The sequence below is a fragment of the Manis pentadactyla genome, chromosome 10 (genome assembly GCF_030020395.1).
Source record: "Manis pentadactyla isolate mManPen7 chromosome 10, mManPen7.hap1, whole genome shotgun sequence".
In the NCBI taxonomy this organism is placed as follows: domain Eukaryota; kingdom Metazoa; phylum Chordata; class Mammalia; order Pholidota; family Manidae; genus Manis; species Manis pentadactyla.
In genome coordinates, this window is record NC_080028.1 from 48,493,397 (window position 1) to 48,506,227 (window position 12,831).

The 12,831-nt window shown below is 35.2% G+C and overlaps 1 pseudogene; it reads right to left on the bottom strand.

Moving 5' to 3' along the window:
* Nucleotides 1-4,207: 4,207 nt before the first annotated feature.
* LOC130679339 (olfactory receptor 6C2-like) lies at nucleotides 4,208-5,155 on the bottom strand (annotated as a pseudogene).
* Between the last annotated feature and the right edge of the window lie 7,676 nt (nucleotides 5,156-12,831).

A 12,831-nucleotide genomic window follows, 5' to 3' on the forward strand; every position in this document is an offset into this window, starting at 1 on the left:
GAAGGTTTACATTTTTTTTAAAAACTGAGCTGGGTTTATTTGAACATACATTGAAAACAACAAGGTAACAACAAAAAAAATTAATTAGATGTAGAAAAATAAATGATATAAATATTTTTTTGGTGATATTCAAACAGAAATTACTCCAAATGTGGATAATGAAAACTTGAGGGAAGTCTGATGTGATGGTGAGAAAATACTGACAGCTGTTTTTCTTCCTGAGCAAATGATGAAACTCTCACAAAAGTAAGAAGTGTGAAGTTTGAAGATATAATAATGTAAAATAAACAAAGATGTCTGGAATGACTGAAGGTGGTTATGAGCTGGTTTGTATCATCTAGGGGAAGAGAAAAATATGCAAAAATGATTTAGTGATAGAAAATATAAAAATTAACCAAACTGAAAGAAAATTGAAAAAAGCACACCAATATATCAATAGAGAGATGTGGAGAAGCATAACATATTCTATTATCTCTCTTTCTCATCTATCCATCTTTAATCTGCAGTAAGATGCACCAAGCATTTAAAAAGGGAGTTATGTAAAGGTGTGCATTTTGGGAAATTTCTGTATTTGTAAGCACATAGTCTAATTTTTACTAAACTTTTAAGCAACATTTGTAAATTTACAAAAAATAAACCAACTGAATGGAGAGGTACAGATGGGTCATTATTTTCAATCTCCTGTTACCTGATTATTATTGTTGTGCAGCTTTTTATCTTTGAAAATCCATAATTAATTTTCCCCTAAAGTTAGTTAGTGTATAGATTGTTTAATAACTTTTGAATCAGGGTCACCAAGAAATCTTATTCATTTAGTTGATCCTTATGCATTAAAGGGATATTTAGATATTTAGTGAAGTATCAATTTTGTTATGATAAATTCTGTTTCTATGCCTAAAGAAATAAAAATACTTCTTTTGACTCTCTTTCCTTAGCTATGATATATTTTTGTCTTCAGAAACCTATAATATGAAAGAATTCTATAGGTTTCAGTGAAAGTATTTTTGGTGAGAAGACTATTGTATGTTGCAACAGGTGGAGACAAGGAGAGAGATAGTTTCTTTGGAGCATGTATGTGAGCGTGTATGAGAGCTTGGCCAGGAGATCATGGTGTATATAATTGATTTATATCTCTTTGTTATATGCCAGTCTGTCTTAAATCTACCTGTATGCCACATTTCAAATTAACTATTACTACACAAGAAACTGAAAAACCTTTTAGCTTCAAATAATATCTTTCAGAATTTTGTGTGTAGACAGGGTTTCATTTAAGTCAGCATAATTGGAGAGTTAGACCAAATGATTCCATAACTGTGCCTAAAACAAATCACTTTAATTAGATTTTAAAACAATCATGTACACCTCAACTGAACATAACATTGTATGTTATTTAAACATGTTTAGGAAGCTCTGCTATTATCTCAGTATTTTAAACAAAATATTGAAGAACTACAAATCAAAATTGTGGAGTATAAGTAACTGAATTATAATAATCTTTGAAAAATAAACACATCAAAAAATGGAAGATGATCTAAAACCTATGTCATACCATATATGCTAGTGTTTTGGCTTTAGTTTATGTTGAAATTCACACCTGGGGCAAATACAACTTTGGTAATTGGAAATAAATCAACTTTTTTTAGGGGAGATTGATGTGATATTCAAGAAATATAGGAATTGGTGGGCTGAGCAAATGGAATTTCCCATTAAAGTACACAGCAACTAAATTCCCTATTTGTTTTAAAACACTGATGTGGCTCTAACTTTAGTTTTTAGTGTGAGATCCAGATGGAGAAAATAGACAGATATCCCATATCTTCATCCTTTAAAAATTTGTTTTGAAGTACATTCAGAAACAAAAGGGTAATTGCAGGTGGATGGGCTAATTAAATTCTTTCAGCTAGCCAACAATTTTAAGAGTTACTCCCTGGAGATGCCTGAGTAGATGATGAGAAGTTAGCTGCATAACATCTCTCTCACCATTTCTTCCTCAATTATTTAAAATAATAAAAATGGAAGAGGAAATTCCATTAAGAGGTGGAGAGATGTCTGTAAAAGGCCAGATGGTAAACATTTTCAGTTTTTTGGGCAAGGACGTCTCTGCCATTTAAAAGCAGCCATAGATAGTATGCAAATGAATGGAATGGACATGTTCCAATAAAACATTATTTGCAAGAACCAGTGGTGGATGGGATTTACATTTAGGCCTTAGTTTTCTGACTCTTGCTCTGAATGTGGTTCTTACTCCTAAATGACTCCTAAGTGGCTTTTGCAGTGGGAAAAGCCTGTGGTTTGAAGAGATATTAACAAGGTCATTCACTTTGACTGGGCCCAGACTCCAAGGCCACAGACTGCTTGGCTTCTAAAATCTCTGTTGAATTTTCAGCCTTATCGCTGCTAAACTGGATGACACTTGTCTACATGTGTTCAGTCAATCCCTCAGCCAAGAATACATGGGGGACATCTTCTACTCAGATCCCAGCTCAGTGTATTCCTGACCTGAGGGTACTAACCACTTCAGCTGACCTGATCTTTGTCAAGTAAACTCAGAAAGACAATCATGTTGAGGTTAGTCTAGCTCATTGTGTTGCTGGGCTAGCACTACTTGTGGAGTCATTTACTGCCATTTCCCTTACCTATAGGAATACAGTTTTGAGCTGCTTGTTATCAAAAGTTTCCTCACATAGTTGATTCTGTTTTATGATTATTTAAGGCAGAAGACATGGCTCATACAAGTTGCTTTGGCAGAGCTGGAAGCAAATTCCTCTTCTTATTTTTAATACTGTTTGATATTTTTTGTTTGTATGTGTGCATGTCTGTATGAGTGCTTGCATGCTAATATCAGGAAGCTGTAGTCTTTTTCTCCTCTTTCTTGAATTAAATTTTCTAAATAATCTAGCTTGCTTATATATATATATATTTTTTGCTATGACATATTTTTTACTTTATTACCTTCCTGCGATACAAAGGGCAGGATTTTTTTTTTTTTGTAGATAATTATTTTTTATTGAAGGGTAGGTGACACACAGTATTATATTACATTAGTTTCAGGTGTACAACATAGTGATTCAACATTTATATACATGATAATTCTAGGTACCAGCTATCACCATACCAAGTTGTTACACTATTTTGACTATATTCCTTATGCTATACATTACATCCTGGTTACTTATTTATTTTACAATTAGTAGTGTGAATTTTTTTTTTTTTTTTGTGAGGGCATCTCTCATATTTATTGATCAAATGGTTGTTAACAACAATAAAATTCTGTATAGGGGACTCAATGCTCAATGCACAATCATTAATCCACCCCAAGCCTAATTTTCGTCAGTCTCCAATCTTCTGAGGCATAACAAACAAGTTCTTACATGGAGAACAAATTCTTACATAGTGAATAAGTTACATGGTGAACAGTACAAGGGCAGTCATCACTGAAACTTTCGGTTTTGCTCATGCATTATGAACTCTAAACAGTCACTTCAAATATGAATACTCATTTGATTTTTATACTTGATTTATATGTGGATACCACATTTCTCTCTTTATTATTATTATTTTTAATAAAATGCTGAAGTGGTAGGTAGATACAAGATAAAGGTAGAAAACATAGTTTAGTGTTGTAAGAGAGCAAATGTAGATGATCAGGTGTGTGCCTGTAGACTATGTGTTAATCCAAGCTAGACAAGGGCAATAAAACATCCACGTATGCATTGCTTATATATTTTGTATATCATATTTTTTTCCAATTCCTTGTATTTATTTTCTTACTTTGGTTATAATATGTTTGATTTTAATTGATATGCCTATTTGGAGTTCTTTCTTAAATTTTGTCTTCTTAATATCTTAAAACAACAATGAAATATTCTTCCTATTTTGTTCAGCACATGTAAATTAAAGGAGTTTCACAAAACTAGTGCTCTAACAATTTCCCAAAAATCATAGAGCTATATTTAACATTAAAATTTTCTTTCAGAGTAATATTAGAAATTCTTAGTGAGAGATTAAGGAAGATTTTATTTTCTGGAACATATTCATTTAATGATAGAGGAAATTTTCATTGATATTAAAGAGAGCAAGAAACTCCAAACAGGTTCACAGATCAAGCTATGAAGGATTAAATAAAGGTTAACCTGACTGAACTATTTAGGCCTTTGAGAAAAAATGTTAAGGAACATATCTATCATTTTCATTTGATTTTTCAAAGTCAGTGTGCTCTTACTTGTGAAAGAAATGCAATTTTTTTGATTGTGTCACTGAAAGCTTGTTTCACTTGCTTATTCCTCAAAGTATAAATGAAGGGGTTCAACAAAGGGGCAACAGATGTAGTGAGCAGGGATTCCCCTTTGTTGATGTCTATCTCTTCTTTGGCTGAAGGCTTGATGTAGATGAAAATACAGCTTCCATAGGTGATGGAAACAACAATCATGTGAGATGAACAGGTAGAAAAAGCTTTCTTTCTTTGTGACTCATAAGGGAATCTTAGAATTGTCCTGATGATGTATATGTATGAAAGAATAACGCCTATCAGTGTAATGATGAATGTCAGTACTGCAGAGATTATAACGACTTGTTCTATGAACCATGTATCTGAGCATGAAATCTTAAAAAGAGGAGACGCATCACAGCCAAAATGGTCAATGATATTAGAGTCACAGAATTCCAGCCGGAGACCCATACCTAGCGGTGTGATGATGATCATCAACCCAGAGACCCAGCAGCCAAGGACAAGGATGGTACAGACTCTGCTGTTCATGATGCTCATGTAATGCAGGGGCTTACAGATGGCCACATAGAGGTCTTAGGACATGGCTGCCAGGAGAAAAAATTCTGTGGCCCCAAAAATTCCAAAAAAAAATATTTGACTCACACAAGCATTGTAAGTAATGGTATTGTCCCCAGTTGACATGCTGTACAGGAATCTAGGAATACAGACTGTTGTGAATGAGCTTTCTAAGATGGAGAAATTTCGAAGAAAAAAATACATAGGTGTTTTCAGATGAGAATCCAAGAGTGTAAGAATGATAATGGTCAGATTTCCAGTAATGCTCAGCATGTAGGTGAGAAAGAGGAAGATAAAGATCAGAACTTGCACCTGTGGGTCCTCTGTAGGTCCCAACGAGATGAATGTTGTTATTGCTGAGTGATTTCTCATTATTGCCTTGATGTTTTAGGCAAGCGGCACGTAAAAAGTCGAAAGGGAAGTATCTGAAGAGAAAAAGGGAAACGATGACACAAAACTTTTTGAAACAGAAAATGGAAAAACATGATTAATAGAATCACAAGCTGGTACTTAGAAAGGATGAATAACATGAATAAAAGTGCTGTATAATTGATCTGAAAAAGAAGAGGAAAGATGGAGTTTATCAGGAAATAAAAATATGACATAATTTCAGATAATACAGACATTAAAAAGATGAACATGAAATATTTTGAAAAGCTCTGAAAAGTGGATTTGGAAACTTAGGCAAAATGAACTGATTCTTTGACAGATACAATCTTCCAGGGTTAATTCAAGGTGAGATATCTAATCTATGTAGCCCTATACATTGTAAAGTGAAAAAATACATATTTAAATCATCCTACAAAGAGAACTCCAGGACCATATACCTAAATTGTAGTTTTCTACAAAACATTTAAAAACAAATCAAAACACCGATTCTACACAAATTCTTTCATAAAACTGATTCTTGAAGACAAAAGCTATAGCTATCTGAGTTTCCAATATACATATAGACATAGTATAAGTGATAACCACAATAAAAAAAGAAAGGTAAAGGCTTCTCTGTAGTGCTAAATTTTCTATATTCTACCTCCAGTAGTAAAATATTGATTCTAAATTTTCAGTGTTGTCTATTATAATTCATAGAATATACACATAATTTTAAGAAAATAGTGAAAAGCATACTATATTAATTAAAAAGGAGCCCTGAAACTGTTCAGTTGAGAAACGAGTAGGAAACAAAAGAAAGAATTGGAATTTCCATTCCAGATGCTTCTACCCTCCTTCAGGTTCCCTCCATCTCACACTGGAGGTGAAACATTCATGCTCGAACTGGAATTCCTCTCTCCTGTTTTCATCACTTTAGTCCATCAAGTAACAAAATGATAGAAGTTCAACCGTAAATAATTACATTTCACACAAATGATCATAACATACCAAACTAATTAAAGCATAGAGATTATAAGAATGGGCTAAAAAAAAAATTTTTCCCACCTAGATGCTGTATGCAAGCCTCCCACTTCAAATATAATGACATAGAATGGTAAAAAGTAAAAAAACAGAAAAATAAGTACCATGCACACCACAGTCAAGAGAATGCTCGAGTGACTATGTTACTATTGCCACCAAAGAAAAGTAACAAGCTTCCAGAAGGAAATGACATACTGATAACCGAGATGATTCTCTAAGCAAACATAAAGATCCTAATTTGTTATATTTCTAGGAGTGCATCAAAATACATGAAGAACAAACTGCTGTAAATGAAAGAAGAAATAGGTTAATTAGCAATTATAGTTAGAAATTTCTCTTATTAACCTACTATCAGTGTTTTCTTCATTCTTCTTCAATTAATTATTACCACTCTTCTGGAAGGCTTCCTTCGATGCTATTGCCCACATCTAGATAACGGCCAATCTGTTTAGACTCTACGTCCTCAACATGTTATAAATAAGTCTGTGTTTTCTACTCCATATGCTTCTACCCTCCTTCAGATTCCCTCCATCTCACACTTGAGGTGAAACATTCATGCTCTAACTGGAATTCCTCTCTCCTGTTTTCATCACTTTAGTCCATTTTTCCTCATTGCATCTGGAATAAGTCCTGAGATACCACCTCAGTTTCTCCAGACTAGGCGAGGTACATCTTCCATGTTCCTATATCCATCATCCCTATATCAGGGCTGTATTATATTGTGTATTTATTGTTTGTCACTTAATTGAACTGTGATAGTTTCCAGGGCCTGTTTTATTCTCAATCTCTTATACTCAATCTGAATATAAGATCTCATACTGAGATCTATCACATTTCCTGGGATATAATAGTTTTACTATATATTAATTAAACACAGATATTTCTGAACAAAGGCCAGGATATAACCTTGACTTATATGTCAGGATTTTATTTGACAGAATTTCTTTACTCCTGAGGTTCATGTAGAAGATGCAACACTACTGAAGGTACTTCCTTCAGTACAAGAGTTAGTATCTCGATTCCCTGATGTTTTAGGACAAGTTTTGAGTAGCAGAAGACAGTCACTCAAGCTGGGGATTTTATCAGCTGTATTGGTCACATGCCACAAGACTTCTCATTTATTCTGCTGTGTATTTACCAATTAAAAAAATAGAAGTTATAAAAAGTAAGTATAAAGTACTGAAGTCTTTAAAACATTCTAGATGTGAGCTAATGATAATTTTCTATTGTGTTATGTTTAACTAAGCTTTCTCTATCAAGGCCCTTCATTGCGTTGGAATATTCTCTTTGATTTTACTGATAATATATAGGGCAAAGTACTTAGACTTTAATCCAGTTATTCTTGAAGGGGTGCTATCAGGCAGCTATTTTCAACCAAGGCTTGCCTCTGGGTTCCTTTTTTGACAAAATGGTCTCAGATGGAATCTATGTAACACAAAAGGCAGCATTCAGAGTTTCTAGACACTATCAGAGAGTGAAAACACAGATACAGGCTCCTGGGCAAAGCCTTTTGTCTAAATGCTGTTATCCTATCTTGTTCTGCAGATCTACCCTTGAAATAGCTGCAGTATCTCAGATGAGAAACACAGGATTGTTGTTCACCAGAGCCCACCTTCCTTGGTACCTATAGTCACTTTCTCTTCATTCCCTATTGTAACCTCTAGAAAAAGTCTCTGCCGATCCTGGGTACTATGCCAGGATGTAAATGAACCCTTTTGTATTTCAGTTGTCTAGTTATCGAGAATCATGTCTCTCATACATTTTGAAAAATTATATTGCAGGTGCAACTTACTGATTTTTGTATATGGTTGAAAGGCAAGATTTTTCAAGGTGAAATGTCAAATCAAGTTTCATTAAGTTGAAGAGATGCATTTATATAATTGAGATTGTGTGTTTGTGTGTATGCACACACTTGTGTTTTGGCAATGGGGCAATAGATCTTAACATTACATGCTCATGAAATTTGTCTATTTTTTTGTCTACATACTTAACCAATTCATAAAGTGGGCTTAGAAATTTCCTCATTTGCTTCCATGATTAATATTTTTGAAACAGAAGTGACATTTAAAAAAGTCAGTTGATTTTCTTTTATCCTTATGAATGATCCAAATTCTAAAAAATACACCTACACATATTATGTGTGTGTTTCTTTTTATATAAATCTGTGTTTATGTATAATACATATATATAAACAGACATGTTTAGGGAAGTGATAGGAAATATTTTAAATGTTTTTCCAAATTTTAGAATAGAAAAAACTGATTTAAGAAATCTGGACATACTTACTCTTCAGTTGCTTTTGTCATTCAGGCTTCAGTTTTTGTCTTATCTACACAGATACTTAGTGGAACTCATAACTAAGCAGGAATTATTAATTGTGACATGGATATGATCTAGGCATACTTTCTCAACTTTCCCTTGAGGTTGCAATAGAAATGCATGCACAGATGTGTCAGTTTTTGTATCCCTGGGTCTAACATTCATCATGAATTACAATATGAGTCTAAATTGAAAAAAACTATTACTGCATTATATGAATAGCTAGATAGTGGGAAATGCTAGTAAACAGGCAAAAGCAAAAAAGAAAATCTCTGATTCTGAAACATTGATGATCTGACCTAATTTTTTCACAGAGTGGCCCCCATAAAGTTTCACCACAGATATGATTGAGGATGCTTTATCTGGGCAACCTGTAATAGACCAAATAGGTTTAAAAAAAGTGTCCTTGGTGACCCTGCATAAAATTCACTAGTGAATGTAAAATACAATGAACAAAGAAAAATAAAAGCAAGTGAAAGCTAACTAATGCACCTGGGAGTTAGGAGAATATCCTTGGAGACTGGAAGATGAGTTAATAGCACAAAGATCAAGATGTACCATCAGTGAACTAAATATTTGCCAAAAATATCCAAATGATGATTCTTTTGTCTACTCTAATTCATATTTTTTGATTGCTACTAATGCATAGCAATTTTTCAAATGTGTACTGATAATTTATGCTTTATTTATGAGCAGAATATTACTACCCTTTCATTGTTTTTGAGTCAAAGTGATTCCTTACCCTTTTCTTAGGTATTTACGTATATTCAGAACAGTAAGTCTTTGTAAGTGTCATATGTTACAAAAGTTATTTAATGTCTTCTTCCCAACATTTAATATAACTTATGATGGTGTTGGTATATGGGAAGGTTGATTAATATATAGGAAAATATATTTACCTTTTGTCCTCTCACATCTGAATCTATTGCCATTTTCCAATAGGTTTTACTGATCCTGTTCTTATATTTACCTATATTGTCTTCCAATAATTTATGACTTACTTTATTTGCATTAGCATCAGTATCCCATCTAGGACAAGGAAACATACTGGGACAATAAAAAGGAATGGGAGGTCATGATACAAGCAAGAGGTGATTGAATCATTGTAATGTGTGCTCTCTGTTGGAGACGAAAGAAAACTAAGGGAATGCTGAGCTAACTGAAGTAGCAATTACATGGGTCTAGACTTCATATTTTGAAAAATATTAAATAATAGGTTGAGTCATTAGAAATTCCAAATCATTCACCTATCAAGAAGGGAAATCAAAACTCTGTGATGACCAAGAGATGAGGGTAGGATAGAATGACAACATTTTAAATGTTCACAACCAATATAGAATATTAAAGCAAATGGAATTATTTTAAAAATTATGTTAAAAGAAAATGTTTATAAGCAGAATATTAGTTTTGTTTTATTTGTATCTAACTAGAGGATAGTCAGGTTACATGTGGTCTAGTTTCATACTGCTACATAATGGGATCTAATATAGAGAGTCTCAAAGCCAGAGGTAGTTAGTGCTGAAAAGAACATTTGATTAAATCTCTTGAATGAAACAATGGGGCTACAATTCATCATCCACTGCCATGCTTAATATAATCTCTTTCTTTCATGCACTCTCACTTGACATTTTTCACAGATATTATGAATGCATGTATGATTGATTTATTCTGCTCTCCTCTTCTCCTTTGTTACCCATTTGACCCCAAAATATTGCTCATAGCCTATTAACCTCTTATATTTCCTTTTCATTACCCTTTCTTCAACTGTACCATATACTCTAGGCTGCTTCTCCTCAGGGGTTTAGAGAGAGAAAATCATTTCAGAAAATCTTGTGGAGATATATTTACACCTGTTACATAAAATGCTATTTTTTATCAATCTATCAACTAAACTTGAAAAAAATTTAAAAACAGCATATCATGGAATGATAGTCAACACTAGTTTCTCATATGCTAGAAGATCAAGCTCAACATCTTTGCCTACATATATAGTCAGTAAAATGTCAAAAAAAATGATGCAAAATTTGAGAACTTGATCTTTCTCCAGAGTGAATGCAACTGGCTGAGGGTTATTTCACATATACATGAGGTTTAGTAATGGCTCCTTTTAATTTTTTTATTCTTTATACATTAATAATATGGCAAGAGAATTATTCTATAGAGTTCCCATTTGCCTTTGTACATTCATTCATATACACATGCATATCCATAACAAGATCTATATAGTAATACGATGATGGTTCTTTTGTATTTAATGTTATAATTTATTATTTTTTTAATTCAGGTATTATTGATATATGCTCATATGAAGTTTTCACATAAAAAATAATGTGGTTACTACATTCACTCATATTATTGAGCCCCCCCGACCCCTCACCATACCCCATTGCAGTCACTGTATGTCACTTTTTCTTTTTGATACACTTTGTTGTGCAGATTTGGTCTTCAGGCTGGCTCCTGTGTCATTTTGAAATTTTTGTCTTGGTTTTTAAGCATAGTGATGCTTGCAAAATGCTTTTCGTCCAAAGGACATTGCTAGAAAACAAACATTAAAAAATCACCAGTTTTAAAAGAAGGGGCAGAAGATGGCGGCGTGAGTAGAGCAGCGGAAATCTCCTCCCAAAACAACATATATCTATGAAAATATAACAAAGACAACCCTTCCTAGAATAAAGACCAGAGGACACAGGACAATATCCAGACCACATCCGCACCTGAGAGAACCCAGCGCCTCGCGAAGGGGGTAAGATACAAGCCCCGGCCCCGCGGGAGCCGAGCGCCCCTCCCCCCCAGCTCCCGGAGGGAGAAGAGCAGGCAGAGCGGGAGGAAGACGGAGCCCAGGACTGCCGAACACCCAGCCCCAGCCATCCGGGCCAGAGTGCAGGGCGCTCGATACTAGGAAAACAGGGCAGCAAGAACAGTGAGCAGGCACTGGAGGCTGAGCGACAGAGGACATAAGAAAAGCGCGCGACCATTTTTTTTTTTGCTTTTTTGCTGTTTTGTTTTGACGAGCGCTTTTTGGAAGTCTTAAAGGGATAGGGACCCCAATACTAGGGAAACAGGGCAGAAAGACCAGTGAGCAGAGGCCTGAGGCTGGCACAGCAGAAAAAAGAAAAATGAACGACCACCTTTTTTTTTTTTTTTTTTAATTAAAAACGTTTTTTTTTAATTAAAAAAAATTTTTTTTTCTTTTTTTTTGGTGGGCGTTGTTTTCTTTTGGCGGGTGCTTTTTGGAAGTCTTAAAGGGGCAGGGCGGGTCACCTAATCCAGAGGTAGGGAATCCGGGATCTCTGGGCACCCTAACCCCTGGGCTGCAGGGAGCAGGGAGGCCCCTTACGGAGACAAATAGCCTCCCAGCCGCTCCTGCTCCAACGCGACTCCACCATTTTGGAGTAGCTGCCCGAGCCAGGCCACGCCCACAGCAACAGCGGAGATTAACTCCATAGCAGCCGGGAAGGAAGCAGAAACCCTGTCTGCGCGCAGCTGCGCAGCACAAGCCACTAGAGGCCGCTGTTCTCCCAGGAGAGGAGGGCCACAAACCAACAAGAAAGGAAGTCCTTCCAGCCGTCACTCGTCCCAGTTCTGCAGACTATTCCTATCACCATGAAAAGGCAAAGCTACAGGCAGACAAAGATCACAGAGACAACACCAGAGAAGGAGACAGACCTAACCAGTCTCCCTGAAAAAGAATTCAAAAATAGAATCATAAACATGCTGACAGAGATGCAGAAAAATACGCAAGAGAAATGGGATGAAGTCCGGAAGGAGATCACAGATGCCAGAAAGGAGATCGCAGAAATGAAACAAACTCTGGAAGGGTTTATAAGCAGAATGGATAGAATGCAAGAGGCCATTGATGGAATTGAAATCAGAGAACAGGAACGCAAAGAAGCTGACAGAGAGAGAGACAAAAGGATCTCCAGGAATGAAACAATATTAAGAGAACTGTGTGACCAATCCAAAAGGAACAATATCCGTATTATAGGGGTCCCAGAAGAAGAAGAGAGAGGAAAAGAGATGGAAAGTATCTTAGAAGAAATAATTGCTGAAAACTTCCCCACACTGGGGGAGGAAGTAATCGAACAGACCACGGAAATACACAGAACCCCCAACAGAAAGGATCCAAGAAGGGCAACACCAAGACACATAATAATTAAAATGGCAAAGATCAAGGACAAGGAAAGAGTGTTAAAGGCAGCTAGAGAGAAAAAGGTCACCTATAAAGGGAAACCCATCAGGCTAACGTCAGATTTCTCAACAGAAACCCTACAGGCCAGAAGAGAATGGCATGATATATTTAATACAATAAAACAGAAGGG